The sequence below is a fragment of the Engraulis encrasicolus genome, chromosome 1 (genome assembly GCF_034702125.1).
Source record: "Engraulis encrasicolus isolate BLACKSEA-1 chromosome 1, IST_EnEncr_1.0, whole genome shotgun sequence".
Lineage (NCBI taxonomy): Eukaryota > Metazoa > Chordata > Actinopteri > Clupeiformes > Engraulidae > Engraulis > Engraulis encrasicolus.
Genome location: NC_085857.1, coordinates 31,855,295 through 31,860,396, shown reverse-complemented (window position 1 = coordinate 31,860,396; position 5,102 = coordinate 31,855,295). Strand labels below are relative to the sequence as shown.

Here is a 5,102-nt window from a genome sequence, read left to right as displayed (position 1 = left end):
GCACACATTACCATGTGCAGCAGGTGCCTCATCACAATATAGTTTGTTTCGCTCTCTCAAACATAAACACACACACACACACACACACACACACACACTCAGGTGTGTTGACTGACCTCATTGACATCCTAATCATCCTTCTTATGGCTTCAGAAGACAGATGAGAATAATTATGATGGTCATGTAATGCAAAGCAGCCGCCTTGACAAATGGCATTTTGTAGCACAGACAGACAGGCAGGCCGGCAGACAGATGTAATGTCATTAAACATGGCCTGATCACAGGGCAGCAAGGCATAAGTAAGATCAGACCATGTTTTACAGAATTTTGACAGAAACGTAAGAAATTTCAAAGGGTGTACAAACTTTGGTAACACTTTATTTTATTTTATTTTATCTATAAGCACTAATACATACAATGTTAATGCCTGCATAAGTAACTTGTAAGGCATGTAGGCCTACTAAGCAAAGGCTAAGGCCTACTAGGTCCTTACTAAGGTTAAATTGGTAATAAATCCCTTATTGTGTATGAACACGATATTTGCAAATACATGAGAAGGGTCCAGCTGCAGTAAAACAGTTCCACCCTTAATGCAAGCACGCCCATGGGCGTTCCCGGCATTTGCCGTATTGGCCAATCGTGAAGGGATACTGCATGATGTCATTTTCAAGGCCATTTCCGGATGAAGGCTCATGTTTTCAAAGATATCCCGTGCAAATTGTTATCTTCCAGAGAAACGTTTCACTGAACATTCCACTGACATAATATTCTCAACAATTTATGTAAGAAAGTGAGATAAATCACACGTTTTCTAATCCCAATATGTATTTTGCTTTGTCTTCCCGTACCTCGGACGTTGTAGCCTACTGTTTAGAACTCGTGTCGCTATGCACAGATTTGTCATAACGTATCAGGTCGCCAAAATGCTTTGATTTCAACACAACGTTGACACATTGACAGTAAATACTGTATATATTGCCTAAATATATACTGTCAATGCGTTGGCATTACCTCACCTCGCTGTGTGTATCGAGGTCACTGTTAACACTGGGTAGGCTATATGATTAAACCACAGATTTATCCTTTCCAGGATATTAACACACCCCGACAAATAATAATTTAAAAACCCTTTTAGGCGAGGTTGTTCACTTGGTAAGACATGATATAGGCTACTTAGAAAAGTTGTACGATGTACATCAGCAACACATTCCCGACTTTTTAAGTAGGCCTAGGCCTAATGAGTGTCACCTCACCAGTTATGTGGCCAGCTTGAAAAGAGCAGATATTAATGAAAAAATATGAAATAGTATTTGAAATAGCAATAGGCTATTTGTTTGTTTTATTGGAGAAAACGATTTCTTCATTACCATTGGCCTACCATACTCCATGTCTGTCTATGATTTAGGAGTGACCACACCATTGAAGCTTACCTCTTTATCCAGGAGAGGTTCCAGATTGGCCTGTCTTAATTCAAAGGCCATCAGAAAACAGAGAAAAAATTTCCTACCATCATAACCAGTGTTTGTGCATACATAATCAGGGCCGCTGACAGCTTTGGCTTTGCCCAGGACAAAGTCATCTGAAAGGGCCCCCCACTCAATACATAGACTACATACAATGTAATGAGGACCCATTCCTGGACCCCTCGTCTCACTGGGCCCAGGTCAACGGACCCCTTTGTCTCCCCTGTCAGCTTCCCTGCATGTAGGCCACATACATTGCTGAAAGAAGTGAACGAGACAGGAATGAAATGTGAATTTATTTCTGTTTACTTTTACACTATGAAGTGTGAACGGTCAACAAGAGGGTTAACACAAAGTTTGAAATTGTGTTTGACCAGTCTCCAATGTGCATTTAACTAATAACTAAAAATAAGGCATTGGCATTAAATACAGACTGATACATACTATAAATACAGACACCCAAACAGTGTGCAATAATAAGATTAACATACTGATGGACAATAAATACACAAACACAGTGGACACACACACGGCAGGAGGAGTTCATACAGGTGGTGTGAAGATGCTGTATACAAGGTGCAATGAGTAAAGTGTAAGTGGCATGGTGAAAGAAGTGTTCATGGAATATTCTCCCGTGTCCTTGGTTATTCATGTGGTTTTCTTCAGTGCGTTGAGGAGTCTGATGGCTTGTGGAAAGAAGTCGTTTCCCAGTGTGCTTTTGCAGCACCGCATGCTGGGCTAGCGCTTCCCTGATGGTAGTAGGGAGAACAGGTAGGGGTGATCTTATGAGCTTTTCTGCTGTCCTCACCACTCTCTGTACTGCCTTCTAGTCTTCAGCTTGACGGCTGCCATGCCAGACAGAGAGGCTGCTGGTCAGGATGCTCTCAATGACACCCCTGTAGAAGGTGGTGAGTGCCGTTGTGGGGAGGTCGGCTCTTCTCTCATCCTTCGCAGGAAGTGGAGTAGTGTCTGTGCCTTTTTGAGATGGTGGAGCCATGTGGTGCAGTTGGCAGAGGAGGAGCGGCACAGTGGTTGGTGCTGGGTTGATCAGGTTCAGATCCGAAGTTGCTGGTGTCATCAGCCCTCCCTCTGAAAACTGGCTCTGTGCCTGTCAAAAAAAGGCATGTTAATGTTATGAATGACAATTAAGACAAAAACAACCACCCCCTATCTACCTACAGAAGGACATGACATGAGCACGTGCATATGCTTGTGCACATGCCCCCCCACACACTGCTACTGTCTTAAAGTTTGGTGCACGTGCATGCATGCACGCCTATTCTCCCCCCTTTGCCTCAAGTCAAGTGTGCATTTTAGAGGTTGTCCTCACCTGCACATGTGTGAAGAGCAGGAAGATTGGAGGTTGAGGATGAAGAGGCAGGGCAGGAGGTTCTCCTTGTGAGCGGCCCTGGTCCTGATGCTGATTGCCCATCACCATGCTGTGGCTCATCAAACCCATTACCGGCATATCAATGCTGAACAGGAACGACTGCTTCCATCTGCACGCATGCACACAAACACACACACACACACACACACACACACACACACACACACACACACACACACACACACACACACACACACACACACACACACACACACACAGACACACACACACACGAGAGGGATACATAGAATACACTACATAAAAAATCACACCCATCATTTTAATGCAGAACACCAGGCTGAAGAGATACGCAGCTTCTGGCCTGTGCAGGGATCACTACAGTGCCAGTGTTTTGTATTATCCTCTATCCACATTTTTTTTCAATAAATAAACACAGCACAGAAAGGAATTACTGTATGAAATACTTATTAGTCTAGGGCAGAACAAAACAGATTCAGTGTTTTACTCACCACTGTGTGCAAGTTTCTGTGTTCAGCTCAGGTGGAAGCCTCCATCACAACATGTTGGTACTGACATTAACCATCCTTCAGAAAACTGCCTCTGCCTGTCAGAAATAGCACAATAATGTTAACACAACAAGGTAGTATCTTAAAAATATCCTTAACCAAAGACAGACAGACACACACTGCCACTGTCTTGGTTCTAGGACACACACACGCCCTTTAAGGGTCACATCACATGTAATGGCCGGGTTCTCACTCACTCACTCACTCCTTTTCTCCTACTTTTGCCTCAGACTAGAGGTGCTCCGATCACCATTTTTTGGCCCGATCACCGATACCGATCACCAAAAATCTTTATCTGCCGATTACCGATCATTGCCGATCACAAAAATGATTTCCTATTTTTTTAATAGCCTATTAATTATCCTTATTGAATACCATTTCTGCCCATAAACCAATCAATCTTAATTTGCACATGTCTATTATTAGGCTATTATTATTATTATTATTATCTTTCAGACTAGTGTTGGTAATAGGCCTACAGTCTACAGTATTAATCAATGTATAAGTTATTGCATAGAATAACTAAACTATTTAAGATTGAATTGAAACTGAAACATTACATCAAATAGTCTTCCACATACGAGAAAAAAACAACCTGTCGCTTTAAATGAGCAGCTTCGTGAGGAGAGCCCCTCCCCTCTCTTTCACCGTCCACAGTTGCAGTGCTCCACTACCGTTCTGAATCTCTCTCTCAAGTTTTAACCACAACTGTCGCCGTTTGGTGTTTCAGCGACTATCAAACGAATCGACTGACTGCCAATTACAACTTTGAAAACAATAATTGACATGTTTGTGCTGACAACGCGAAGTTGTCGCGTGCTGACCGAGGCAACTACACAGGTTATAACGTAAAATGGCTCACTGGCGAGTACTCAATCGCAAATTAGCCTACATTGTCAGATAAACGGCGCATGGATCGGAAATTCAGATCATTGTTGATGCAGATATGGTTATGAATGGTGGAAATGAAGGGGGGAATGGCGAAAAGTTATAGACAAGCAAAGATGCCTTCTTTTGGTGCAGTTGCAGCTGCGCAGAGCCAGCGCCTACATGCAGCGCCAGGTGTAAAGGCAAATGGTTGCGTGAGGAATTTAATATCTCTCGATCGGTTTTTTGATCGGCATGTTTTTCCGATCACCGATCAGGCTATTTTTGGCCATTATCGGCCGGTCATGATCGGCAGCCGAGCAATCGGAGCACCTCTACCTCAGACAATGCAGTGAGTTTTTAAAAAATTGGCCTTACCTGCACATGTGTGAAGGACAGGAAGGGAGGTTGAGGATGGAGCTGCCAGTCAGGAGGTCCAGAGCTGTCCTGGTCCATCACCATCATGTGGATCATCAACCCCAACACCAACTTCTTATATCTGCGTGAACACATTCACGAACACTCACTCACACTCACACTCACACTCACACACACACACACACACACACACACACAATAGGCGAGATACAGGTTATATGGCACATTAGGAGGCATGGGTATTGTTGCACTCTAGATGTTTAGAAATAAGTAGGTGCGTGGACCCAAAAAGTAGAGTTCAATGTGGGAGTACACTAAATAAGACACTGAGGTCAAGTCACTGCTCTCTGATGGCAGCAACCTGAAACATCTGCTCTACTCTGCTCTGAGAAAAATAAAACAAAAAATCTGCTTGTGCTTGACCTTAGTGTCTTATTTAGTGTGTGAACCTGCTCCCACATTGAACTATATGGCACA

At 43.3% G+C, this 5,102-nt stretch overlaps 1 long non-coding RNA gene across 1 annotated transcript; it reads right to left on the bottom strand.

The window, feature by feature from the left end:
* Positions 1-1,746: 1,746 nt before the first annotated feature.
* On the bottom strand, positions 1,747-4,757 carry LOC134450265 (uncharacterized). Its single transcript, XR_010035054.1, has 4 exons — positions 4,626-4,757; positions 3,324-3,418; positions 2,794-2,962; positions 1,747-2,571 (listed from the first exon to the last, which is right to left on the bottom strand). It is a non-coding gene; the product is annotated as an uncharacterized LOC134450265 (long non-coding RNA).
* Positions 4,758-5,102: the final 345 nt, after the last annotated feature.